At 42.9% G+C, this 13621-nt stretch overlaps 1 long non-coding RNA gene and 2 pseudogenes across 1 annotated transcript; 2 read left to right on the forward strand and 1 right to left on the reverse strand.

Annotated features, from left to right (window-relative positions):
* Positions 1 to 2271: 2271 nt before the first annotated feature.
* On the forward strand, positions 2272 to 4485 carry LOC135571242 (uncharacterized; annotated as a pseudogene).
* A 5363-nt stretch (positions 4486 to 9848) lies between these two features.
* LOC135571245 (uncharacterized) lies at positions 9849 to 10307 on the reverse strand. The gene is made up of 3 exons (XR_010463692.1): positions 10173 to 10307; positions 10027 to 10101; positions 9849 to 9886 (listed from the first exon to the last, which is right to left on the reverse strand). It is a non-coding gene; the product is annotated as an uncharacterized LOC135571245 (long non-coding RNA).
* Positions 10308 to 11620: 1313 nt separating this feature from the next.
* LOC135571241 (uncharacterized) lies at positions 11621 to 13220 on the forward strand (annotated as a pseudogene).
* The last annotated feature ends 401 nt before the right edge of the window (positions 13221 to 13621 follow it).

Consider the following 13621-nt stretch of genomic DNA (forward strand, 5'->3'; position numbering starts at 1 on the left):
AAATGTAAGAGAATACCAGTCGAGGGTCCTTCAGTGAAGCCCCTTTTCTCTGTGGTTCCTTTGAAGACCCTGGACTGTCCTCAGCAGAGGCATCATTGCCATTATCACACTGTGTCAGAGAGCTAGTTGGTCATAGTCCATTTTCCACATTCAGTCAAAGAGTTACTCAAATACATGGTGCAGAACATACCAGAAAGTCTGAATCATCCAAGGAGTGGAGAGACAGATTGTCGTCCTCTACCATTTCCCTCACTTCAAACTTTGTCACCTTTCCATCCTCCTTATCCTTCACTATCAGCGGTGGTGTCCTCCTTTCATGATCCTCATCAGACTGTGTATCAGAGTCAATTAGTCTGAGACTATTCTCTTCACAGTCATATCACTCAACACATCTATGGTGTACAACTCTCTTACCTCAGATTCACAGTCAGTGAAGGAGTAGATAGAGATGTCATCAGAGTTGGAGGATGAGATCACCCCATCATAATTTCTCTCCATCAGCCGAGTCACCCTTCCAGACTGAGGAGACAGACAAAGGCATGTACTTAGGGCAGCCATGGAATTCACTGGCATTGACTGCCAAGAAAATGTTGAATATTTAGGCAATCCAACATACTTGTACAAGTAGTGAGTAATTCATGGGTAATTGAAAATGCAAGTGGATTGAAATGCAATAAATGCAACTCCCATAACATTAGGGATGGGACTAAAGACCTTCCATACTGTAGGATTCTTTAGCATTTCCAATGAAGGATTGTCAATTCAACCAAGCCAACCAAAATTGCCATTTCAATCAACAGATTGATCTCTATGGGAACAGCAGAGATGTCTGACCTGGCTGAGAGGCTCTGAATTCATGTCCCGTCCATCCCCAGATGTCTGTTCCTGCCCACAGTTCTCAATGATTGGCTGTGAACAGTAAAACATATTTTGCTCATTTTGGCCTTGGAAATAAATGATGTAGCTATCAATAAATCATTTAAGTAGCTACTGTTATGTGGTTGATTTGAATGTGACTTACAGGCCTTTTGTGGATCTGAGGGGTCTGCGCTGAAGTAGACTGTCAAGAGAGCATTCAATTTCAAATGAGTTTAGATGGGGAGGGATATCTGCAGTTGCTTTTATTGTGATAACTGCAGTTTGTACATGGAGCATAAGTAATGTTTATGTGTAATTGTTTTCAGGTCGGATTTGACTTACAGGCCTTGGTCTTCTGTGCACCTTACCGGTTGGCCACATCGCAGAATCAGGGGAGTTCACCCTCACTGGATTCAACTGTCAACACAACACTCAATTTAAAATGTGATAACAAAGACAGAACACAAAGTAAATAAATAGGTATTTACCACATAAGGGCGGCGCCTTAAAGCTCTTCTGATTCTCTCATCACTACGATCCATCTTGCTTTCTGAGGGATACATTTTCATCAATTGATTGGCACAAAACATATCCTAACACACACACACAGACAAATGGCACGCCATTCCCGATATAGCGCACTTACTTTGACTTGTGCACTTATTTTGATCTGAGCCCACTGGGCACAGGTCAAAAGTACTACACTACAGGATGCCATTTGGGACCTCCGAAAGAATGTAAGAGCCTACCAGACATTCTAAACTCCAAATCACCTTGTGCAGTGCGAACGGGTCTAACCAACAGTTTCCAATCGTAGTATTCTCTACACAGCGTCAGCTAGGGCAGACTATGCGGCAAAAGATTAGCTGAAACAAGCTGATTGAAGAAAGAGATTGTACTGTTGATATCAAAGCTGAACACAGTTCATGTAGCGAATTGATGCTTGGTTACGTCACAATGGGTCACCGTTTTATGGCCGCGCATAATACGTCACAAGAAAGGCGTGTAAGGGACCGGACTGGTGTTATTTTCCCCTGGATGTAATTTATAACTGTCAAATCAAATCTATGTAGCTATCTAACTCAAATGGCTGTTGAGGACTCTTTGATAATCACATTTGAGGCACATGTCAGCAGGTGGCAGTGTCTTCAAATGCAGTAGTTGATCCCCTGTGCAACAGTTGAGCAACTTTGAAGTTGTACACATTTTGGGGCTAGCAAGCTTGCCCGCATATTTCTACAATTCATCTTCTTATAAACGGATTTTAAACCGAACCACACTGCTGATCTAATGGCCCAACCTTAAATTAAGACCAAAACGCGTATTTTGGTTTTCATACATTTTTACGATATAGCCAATTTGTACTTTGTGGCTGTGTTATCTAGTGGGAATATCTTGCTAGCTAGTTATCTACCCCCCCGGCGTTCCGTAATAATGAATAAAAAGTTGATTGATAATCCAAGTACTAGTTTGAAAAATATGTACTGGGCATCAAAATGATGTCCCGAATAGTTTTAAAAGGTATGGTTCAGAGGTTCAAGAGTTTTACTCCTGAGTTCAGGCTGGGATTGTTTCTGTCATTATAGTATAATTTGTTTACTGTCACTAACGTTACATATTTCGGTTTATCAGAGGATGTCTTCAGTCTTGGAACGACTGAAGTACTAAAACACTTGAGCGTCTCTCTTGATCCTAGGTCCTGGCAGAGTTGTGCAGACTCAGGACAACTGAGCTTTGGAGGAATACGCAGATTTAAAGAGGAGTCCGTAATTGGCTTTCTAATGATCATGATCTTTTCCTCAAAGAAGTTCATGAATTTATTACTGCTGAAGTGAAAGCCATCCTCACTTGAGGAATGCTGCTTTTTAGTTAGCCTTGCGACAGTATCAAAAATACATTTCGGATTGTTCTTATTTTCCTCAATTTAGTTGGAAAAATAGGATGATCGAGCAGCAGTGAGGGCTGGGTCACTGTCTTCCACCACAAGACAGTGACCCAGCTACTCCTCAGTATTGGGACTCCTCAGTATTGGGGTTCTGGGGCCTCTCTGGTGGTATTGAGAAGAGTGTGAGCACTGTTTGGTTTCTGCTGCTCTCTATCAGCACAGGGGTGTTGTACAGCATACTGGGTCTGCTACTGTTTGGTGGAGGGGTTCATGCCAGTATCCTTCTCCTGTATGTGTATGGCCACAGTGCACTCATCGCAGGGGAGATCTGTATCCTTATTCCAACCTCATTGCGGTTCAAAATAAATGTGATACGCTCCTCTGCAGTATGTGCTTAGTAGTGTAGTTAAGTGTTATTAGGTTATAGGTCTTGTATATGAGTCAGACGGAAAGGGCTTGCTCTGACTTCTGAACATGTCCGATGCCAGGGCACCAGTGCTGGATAAGAAGATGCCTTTCAGGCTGCTGAGGAACATTGGTGTCCTGTATGTCCCTGCATCAATAGAGACGGAGAAGGAAGATGGTCCACCCACCGTGAGTACTGAGAAAGCACCATAACCATCATTTATCAGACAAGACAAGAGGTTATTAAATAACATTTACTGTGTGCAAGCCAGAGCACATGATGTACTTGTAACAGTATAACTTTAGACCGTTCCCTCGCCCATACCCGGGCGCGAACCAGGGACCCTCTGCACACATCAACAACAGTCACCCACGAAGCATCGTTACCCATCGCTCCACAAAAGCCGCGGCTCTTGCAGAGCAAGGGGAACTACTACTTCAAGGTCTCAGAGCAAGTGACGTCACCGATTGAAACGCTATTTAGCGCGCACCGCTAACTAAGCTAGCCGTTTCACATCGGTTACACACTACAGTATAATGAGGTGCAGTTATAATAGATGATCCTCACCTGTAATTGAATACTTTACAATAGGCACCTAGTGGTCCCCCATGATTAGATAGAGAATCACTGGTATAGAGAAGCTCTCTGAAATCTGTCTACGTTCTCATTGATTGCAGAATCATTCCAACACCAGGCTCCTGCCCAGATCAAGCCTACGCTCCAGTGTCCTCTACCTCCAACCTACAGGCTACCGAGACCACACCAAAGACATTTGAAGGCTGGGCCCACTCCTACTATACACAGGGGAGCCTTGTTCAGCTCTCAGGTTATTACGGACACAACCATGGGGGGCTTGAGGCCAAGTCACGGACATGGTCACAAGCATGGACACAGCTGCAGCCACGGTCATGGACATAGTCACAAACACAGCTTTGGCCATGGACTCACAGTAAACATGCCGGAGTCACTAACAGAATCTGTGACGGTTCATCCAGGAGCACCTGTGTCTTCACTGACAGATTGATGACTTCAGTAACACCAAAACTTGCTATAGCTTGATTGAAATTCAAAGGCAATGTTCTCAAAGATTGGAAATGACCTTTACATTTCAAGTGCGCTATTTTCAGCAATCACAATCCTTGTAAAAACGACAACTTATGGTATAACTAATAAAGTTTTTTTTAAATGATGTCAGTGTGGTTATAAGCCGCTATAGCTCTGAACTTCGGCGATACAGATTTAATCGAGCCCATAGTTTTCATTCAATGTGTTTTCTGTCTCATGTTATACATTGAGATGTAATATGCTTGGACAAGTGGTTTGAGGCAGTACTTGAAGGTCCCCTTTTTATTCACAGATGTTTTTGGTTTGAATACACAAGCAGGCTCTGAATGTTCAAGGTCAAATCAATGCAAGAAAGCTTTGATTGTCAGTTGATTGTAAGACCTCCTTTTGGCTTGTGTGTTTTGTACTTTGTGTTTTTTTACCCATACAATAGACAAATCTCTTGGTACTCTTGATTTATACAACCTAGATTAAAACAAAGTTTTTCAAAACCCTTAGTAAATGGACCAACCAGAACCTCAAGACTGCCATGGGCAAGTCCCTTGATTGGTATCAGGAAGGGTGGGAGAACAACCTGAAGGTAATTCTCTTTGCACACAACAGCAGCATCCAGGCTGAGTATGGACGGGAGCCGCAGCTGTTGACTGAGGTAAACAATGCAATTGTATATACAATTATTGCATATACTGTAGTCTTTCAAAATTGGGATTGACTTAGTGTTTGTCTATTGCTATTTTTGCATAATGTACTTTCAGATCACTGAAACCCCACCTGATGTGGTGGAAGTTGTCGAACCAGATCAGAACGCCTTTGAGTACTACCTTCAGGCACAGACTGAGAAGGACGTGGAGGTTTTTGACCAGGTAAAAATGATTGTCCTCTGTTAATTTATTTTCTGTCCCTCCAAGAGATATGTAAGAAATGTATTTGTAATATGAAATATAATTGCATGTATTCCTGTCATCAATCAAGGTGAGACAGAACATGGACAAGGCGCAGGAGAAACAGAAGGAGAGCTACCGGAGTGTTTACGTCTCTGTCTCCTACCCTGTTCCCTTTAACTCTGCTCCTGTTCTCCAGGAGCTAGGGGTCCTGCCCAACACCCAGACGTGGATCCACCTGATGTTCTCCATTACCAACCACCCTCCAACTTTTCATTACATCATCTACAGCTACTGTTGTCATGTTATCATTATCTGCTAAGAAAGTTCTTGCTCTCTCATACTGGCCCTCTTCACTTCCCTTTGGCCAAAGAAGACCAATGCCAGACACTGCACTGCGGCCGGTGCTGTCCTTCGGATGAGACTGTGTGTAACAGTATAACTTTAGACCGTCCCCTCGCCCATACCCGGCGCGAACCAGGGACCCTCTGCACACATCGACAACAGTCACCCACGAAGCATCGTTACCACTTTAACTATGCCACTTTGTTTACATACTCATCTCATATGTATATACTGCACTCAATACCATCTACTGTATCTTGCCTATGCCGCTCTGTACCATCACTCATTCATATATCTTTATGTACATGTTCTTTATCCCCTCACACTTGTGTCTATAAGGTAGTAGTTTTGGAATTGTTAGCTAGATTACTTGTTGGTTATTACTGCATTGTCGGCACTAACATCTGCTAACCATGTGTATGTGACAAATACAATTTGATTTGATTTGATCTCATGGCACTTATGACATGAGTAGGGGTGTTGACCCAGCATCTCCTGGCTATATTTCCAAGCCTGATAACTACACGCTATGTAAATCCAACCCATTATCATACACTACCCTAGTAGGCTGTATGGCAACCAATATAATTATTGGGTCTTTTTTTATTTTTTTAAGAATGGTGCATGTCTCAAAATATAACAATGAGACCAATATCAATAGTATGTGTGTGTGTGTGTGTGTGTTGTAGTAGTAGTTGGCCATTATTTCTTCGAACATCTCAGTTTGGGCAGCAGCCACAGGAGAAACCTGTCAATCAAACACAACAGGAGAATAAATAGTAGTTTGCCATTAAACATCAGATAGCTGCTCTTTCTCTGCTACCTCATTCTATTTCTATAAATCTCTAAAACGCCCTTGTTATGTTCCCCTCTTCTATTTCCTCACCTCTTCCTCAGACTCTTCTTTTCCTCTTTCTTGTCCTCCTTACTTTCTCCAACATTTTCCACCTGCTGCATCTTACTGGCCTTCTCTTTCTTCACTTGCTTTTTTCCCTTGGTCTTTTTCCTTTTGACCTTCCTTTCCTGAATATTTTGGACAAGGAGATAAAGTAATATAAGCTTATGACTATTTTCTACTCTTGAGCTATGGTATCTAGAGGTTTGATATACTGTAGAAGGAAATATGGCTAATATTCCCTTCCTGTTTCCTCTCACCTGTGGCGTCACTCCTGACATTTTCTGGAGCAGCTTCCTGCCGTTCTCACTCAGGTTGGTGATTGGGGCCAGGCGAGGGCTGTGGTGGTATGGTAAGTACTCCACAGCAGGCGAAGCAACAATGACAGAGACAGGGCTTGGAGGTGTCGGAAGCTTTGGGACATCCTTTTGGGAGGGACGGGCCACAGCAGAGGGCAGGGCTTGTAGGGCTTCAGCCAGGGTCCGGGGTGCTGAGGTCACAAGAGGAGAGAGGCCAGACACAGGACCAGAGACTTTCCCTGGGCTCTGTAAGACCAGAAACAACAAACAAACTGTTAGGACAGTGCTATGTTATACAAAATCTGTAGATATACTGTATGACTAATCTATAAATACATTAGATACATGACTACACTCAATAAGTAAGATTCATTTACAAAGCTCTGGACATAGTTATTTTTTCAGGCTTGAGGAGCCTGCTCTCAGCTATTCTGGTTTGCATTTCTGCCATGCTCTCTACCATTTTGGCCATCTCTCCAGTGCATTTCTTGAAGGCCACTTTCAACCTTTCCAAGTCATTCAGCAAACTGTCCAGGTTTACTGCCTCAAGATCACTTTCACTGCAGTTTCTCTTCATCACTTGGATCAGTGCCCTCACTTCCTCGCCCATCCTCCCTTTGTCTTCCCTATTCACATCTTCATCCCTCAGTCTTTCCTCCTTCCTCCTCCCCATCCACTTCTCAATCCAGGCTCTGAAGCATCCCTCATTCTTCTGCCTCTCTTGGTTGATGTCCTGACCGTCGTTGACCTTGTTCAGGCCTTCCTCCAGGTCGAGCTCTATGGAGGCCAGTTTTTTTTAATCCTCCTCAGGCTCTCCTCGTTGGTGTTGGTCCACTGTGTCTTCTTGTCCAGCTGTTCCCTGCAGGGCCGGACAGTAGGGACCAACTCCATCAGGCGTGATGCCTTCTTCATGGCACTCACAGAGGCAGGGAGAAGGATGTTGGGCTTGGCCACAATATTCTGTACAGACATAGGGTCAAATCATTGAGATGTAACACACATTAGTGATGCATTGACTCATAAGCAGCAGTCCCGCGGTTATATCCACAGGGCGGCGGGTTTAGGGTCATGAAATATTATGTGGGAGGCGGTCAGGTTGAATAAAGAGAAAACAATACATGAAAAAAATCCATAAATGTATCATTCTTGTGTCATTTATATCTATAGGCTATTTAGCATTTGTACGTAAACCTAAGCTTTAGGGCCTAATTTGGCGCTTGCCAAATAGACTAGACACCAATCACCAAACACTTTTGGGAAAGGGCAGAAAAAGTTACTGTTGATCCGCTGACGCAAAAAGGACAATGTCAGAGTTTAATTCAATAAGAGGAAATCTACGAAATGGAGAGTTGAAAATAAAGAAGGGATGGCCAGAAAAGGAATGTTTGGAAAATATTTGATGAAGTATTCAAAGAGGATGATGGCAGTGTCTCTATTATGTGTGACGATTGTGAGGCACTATACAAATTCGACAGTCACAAGAGGGGGATTCAAATAGGCCTATGGCACATCAAGGGAACAAACTGTTCAGATGAGTTAAATGGAAACTGAAATCTGGACACTGACTGTAGATCTTTAATTAACCTCTCACAGTCTTAATATTAACTCCTGCAGAATTAAGCATTTATTGCAGTAAAATGATAGGCTACAACAAATGTAGACTATATTTTGACTCGGGAACAGGAGTGGAGAAATATGATTTCTTTCAGCATCTTGAGAGAATGTGATTGTGCAGTTAGGGACTGCTTTATCAGCCTCCTAAAAGCTGATGGTAGTTTCCCTTTTTTATCTTGAGTTTTTGCATTTTCTTCTTGCTCCCGAAAGAATCAAAGATGACGGAGAACTTTACCGATGTCAACTACATTGAAGCATTCATTCTACCATTTATAACATTATTCCGGTGAGCAAGGGTTTATTTAGTCTTCTATCAAATTATAGACAAGTTGACTAACAAATAGCCTGCCAAAATGTCGGAAATGATAAGCAGAAACATATCCATATTAGCCACAACAAAATCCTGCACCCCTGACAAAAAAAAAATCGTTCCGCCTTCTCTGATGGTGTTCTATATTTGTGGACTAGGGTCAGGTTTTCACTTTTTCACATATAGTCGGGCGGTTGCGGATGGGTTATTAGCAATTGCGGGTGGGCTTGGTTGAACAAACAGCTGACCTGCGCACCACTAACACACAAATGTAAGAGAATACCAGTCGAGGGTCCTTCAGTGAAGCCCCTTTTCTCTGTGGTTCCTTTGAAGACCCTGGACTGTCCTCAGCAGAGGCATCATTGCCATTATCACACTGTGTCAGAGAGCTAGTTGGTCATAGTCCATTTTCCACATTCAGTCAAAGAGTTACTCAAATACATGGTGCAGAACATACCAGAAAGTCTGAATCATCCAAGGAGTGGAGAGACAGATTGTCGTCCTCTACCATTTCCCTCACTTCAAACTTTGTCACCTTTCCATCCTCCTTATCCTTCACTATCAGCGGTGGTGTCCTCCTTTCATGATCCTCATCAGACTGTGTATCAGAGTCAATTAGTCTGAGACTATTCTCTTCACAGTCATATCACTCAACACATCTATGGTGTACAACTCTCTTACCTCAGATTCACAGTCAGTGAAGGAGTAGATAGAGATGTCATCAGAGTTGGAGGATGAGATCACCCCATCATAATTTCTCTCCATCAGCCGAGTCACCCTTCCAGACTGAGGAGACAGACAAAGGCATGTACTTAGGGCAGCCATGGAATTCACTGGCATTGACTGCCAAGAAAATGTTGAATATTTAGGCAATCCAACATACTTGTACAAGTAGTGAGTAATTCATGGGTAATTGAAAATGCAAGTGGATTGAAATGCAATAAATGCAACTCCCATAACATTAGGGATGGGACTAAAGACCTTCCATACTGTAGGATTCTTTAGCATTTCCAATGAAGGATTGTCAATTCAACCAAGCCAACCAAAATTGCCATTTCAATCAACAGATTGATCTCTATGGGAACAGCAGAGATGTCTGACCTGGCTGAGAGGCTCTGAATTCATGTCCCGTCCATCCCCAGATGTCTGTTCCTGCCCACAGTTTCTCAATGATTGGCTGTGAAAAGTAAAACATATTTTGCTCATTTTGGCCTTGGAAATAAATGATGTAGCTATCAATAAATCATTTAAGTAGCTACTGTTATGTGGTTGATTTGAATGTGACTTACAGGCCTTTTGTGGATCTGAGGGGTCTGCGCTGAAGTAGACTGTCAAGAGAGCATTCAATTTCAAATGAGTTTAGATGGGGAGGGATATCTGCAGTTGCTTTTATTGTGATAACTGCAGTTTGTACATGGAGCATAAGTAATGTTTATGTGTAATTGTTTTCAGGTCGGATTTGACTTACAGGCCTTGGTCTTCTGTGCACCTTACCGGTTGGCCACATCGCAGAATCAGGGGAGTTCACCCTCACTGGATTCAACTGTCAACACAACACTCAATTTAAAATGTGATAACAAAGACAGAACACAAAGTAAATAAATAGGTATTTACCACATAAGGGCGGCGCCTTAAAGCTCTTCTGATTCTCTCATCACTACGATCCATCTTGCTTTCTGAGGGATACATTTTCATCAATTGATTGGCACAAAACATATCCTAACACACACACACAGACAAATGGCACGCCATTCCCGATATAGCGCACTTACTTTGACTTGTGCACTTATTTTGATCTGAGCCCACTGGGCACAGGTCAAAAGTACTACACTACAGGATGCCATTTGGGACCTCCGAAAGAATGTAAGAGCCTACCAGACATTCTAAACTCCAAATCACCTTGTGCAGTGCGAACGGGTCTAACCAACAGTTTCCAATCGTAGTATTCTCTACACAGCGTCAGCTAGGGCAGACTATGCGGCAAAAGATTAGCTGAAACAAGCTGATTGAAGAAAGAGATTGTACTGTTGATATCAAAGCTGAACACAGTTCATGTAGCGAATTGATGCTTGGTTACGTCACAATGGGTCACCGTTTTATGGCCGCGCATAATACGTCACAAGAAAGGCGTGTAAGGGACCGGACTGGTGTTATTTTCCCCCTGGATGTAATTTATAACTGTCAAATCAAATCTATGTAGCTATCTAACTCAAATGGCTGTTGAGGACTCTTTGATAATCACATTTGAGGCACATGTCAGCAGGTGGCAGTGTCTTCAAATGCAGTAGTTGATCCCCTGTGCAACAGTTGAGCAACTTTGAAGTTGTACACATTTTGGGGCTAGCAAGCTTGCCCGCATATTTCTACAATTCATCTTCTTATAAACGGATTTTAAACCGAACCACACTGCTGATCTAATGGCCCAACCTTAAATTAAGACCAAAACGCGTATTTTGGTTTTCATACATTTTTACGATATAGCCAATTTGTACTTTGTGGCTGTGTTATCTAGTGGGAATCTCTTGCTAGCTAGTTATCTACCCCCCCGGCGTTCCGTAATAATGAATAAAAAGTTGATTGATAATCCAAGTACTAGTTTGAAAAATATGTACTGGGCATCAAAATGATGTCCCGAATAGTTTTAAAAGGTATGGTTCAGAGGTTCAAGAGTTTTACTCCTGAGTTCAGGCTGGGATTGTTTCTGTCATTATAGTATAATTTGTTTACTGTCACTAACGTTACATATTTCGGTTTATCAGAGGATGTCTTCAGTCTTGGAACGACTGAAGTACTAAAACACTTGAGCGTCTCTCTTGATCCTAGGTCCTGGCAGAGTTGTGCAGACTCAGGACAACTGAGCTTTGGAGGAATACGCAGATTTAAAGAGTCCGTAATTGGCTTTCTAATGATCATGATCTTTTCCTCAAAGTTCATGAATGTATTACTGCTGAAGTGAAAGCCATCCTCACTTGAGGAATGCTGCTTTTTAGTTAGCTTTGCGACAGTATCAAAAATACATTTCGGATTGTTCTTATTTTCCTCAATTTAGTTGGAAAAATAGGATGATCGAGCAGCAGTGAGGGCTGGGTCACTGTCTTCCACCACAAGACAGTGACCCAGCTACTCCTCATTATTGGGACTCCTCAGTATTGGGGTTCTGGGGCCTCTCTGGTGGTATTGAGAAGAGTGTGAGCACTGTTTGGTTTCTGCTGCTCTCTATCAGCACAGGGGTGTTGTACAGCATACTGGGTCTGCTACTGTTTGGTGGAGGGGTTCATGCCAGTATCCTTCTCCTGTATGTGTATGGCCACAGTGCACTCATCGCAGGGGAGATCTGTATCCTTATTCCAACCTCATTGCGGTTCAAAATAAATGTGATACGCTCCTCTGCAGTATGTGCTTAGTAGTGTAGTTAAGTGTTATTAGGTTATAGGTCTTGTATATGAGTCAGACGGAAAGGGCTTGCTCTGACTTCTGAACATGTCCGATGCCAGGGCACCAGTGCTGGATAAGAAGATGCCTTTCAGGCTGCTGAGGAACATTGGTGTCCTGTATGTCCCTGCATCAATAGAGACGGAGAAGGAAGATGGTCCACCCACCGTGAGTACTGAGAAAGCACCATAACCATCATTTATCAGACAAGACAAGAGGTTATTAAATAACATTTACTGTGTGCAAGCCAGAGCACATGATGTACTTGTAACAGTATAACTTTAGACCGTTCCTCGCCCATACCCGGGCGAACCAGGGACCCTCTGCACACATCAACAACAGTCACCCACGAAGCATCGTTACCCATCGCTCCACAAAAGCCGCGGCTCTTGCAGAGCAAGGGGAACTACTACTTCAAGGTCTCAGAGCAAGTGACGTCACCGATTGAAACGCTATTTAGCGCGCACCGCTAACTAAGCTAGCCGTTTCACATCGGTTACACACTACAGTATAATGAGGTGCAGTTATAATAGATGATCCTCACCTGTAATTGAATACTTTACAATAGGCACCTAGTGGTCCCCCATGATTAGATAGAGAATCACTGGTATAGAGAAGCTCTCTGAAATCTGTCTACGTTCTCATTGATTGCAGAATCATTCCAACACCAGGCTCCTGCCCAGATCAAGCCTACGCTCCAGTGTCCTCTACCTCCAACCTACAGGCTACCGAGACCACACCAAAGACATTTGAAGGCTGGGCCCACTCCTACTATACACAGGGGAGCCTTGTTCAGCTCTCAGGTTATTACGGACACAACCATGGGGGCTTGAGGCCAAGTCACGGACATGGTCACAGCATGGACACAGCTGCAGCCACGGTCATGGACATAGTCACAAACACAGCTTTGGCATGGACTCAGTCATGGGCATCATCTGCCTCTCAAACCAGCAGTCACTGGGCTCCAGTGGCTCAACATCCACATTTTCAACAACAGTCCACTGTCTGTCTTCAGTGTCCCCCATGGAGTTTCACAGTAAACATGCCGGAGTCACTAACAGAATCTGTGACGGTTCATCCAGGAGCACCTGTGTCTTCACTGACAGATTGATGACTTCAGTAACACCAAAACTTGCTATAGCTTGATTGAAATTCAAAGGCAATGTTCTCAAAGATTGGAAATGACCTTTACATTTCAAGTGCGCTATTTTCAGCAATCACAATCCTTGTAAAAACGACAACTTATGGTATAACTAATAAAGTTTTTTTAAATGATGTCAGTGTGGTTATAAGCCGCTATAGCTCTGAACGGCGTACAGATTTAATCGAGCCCATAGTTTTCATTCAATGTGTTTTCTGTCTCATGTTATACATTAAGATGTAATATGCTTGGACAAGTGGTTTGAGGCAGTACTTGAAGGTCCCCTTTTTATTCACAGATGTTTTGGTTTGAATACACAAGCAGGCTCTGAATGTTCAAGGTCAAATCAATGCAAGAAAGCTTTGATTGTCAGTTGATTGTAAGACCTCCTTTTGGCTTGTGTGTTTTGTACTTTGTGTTTTTTTACCCATACAATAGACAAATCTCTTGGTACTCTTGATTTATACAACCTAGATTAAAACAAAGTTTT

This window comes from Oncorhynchus nerka, unplaced genomic scaffold (assembly GCF_034236695.1).
Source record: "Oncorhynchus nerka isolate Pitt River unplaced genomic scaffold, Oner_Uvic_2.0 unplaced_scaffold_3___fragment_2___debris, whole genome shotgun sequence".
NCBI classification, from domain to species: Eukaryota; Metazoa; Chordata; class Actinopteri; order Salmoniformes; family Salmonidae; genus Oncorhynchus; species Oncorhynchus nerka.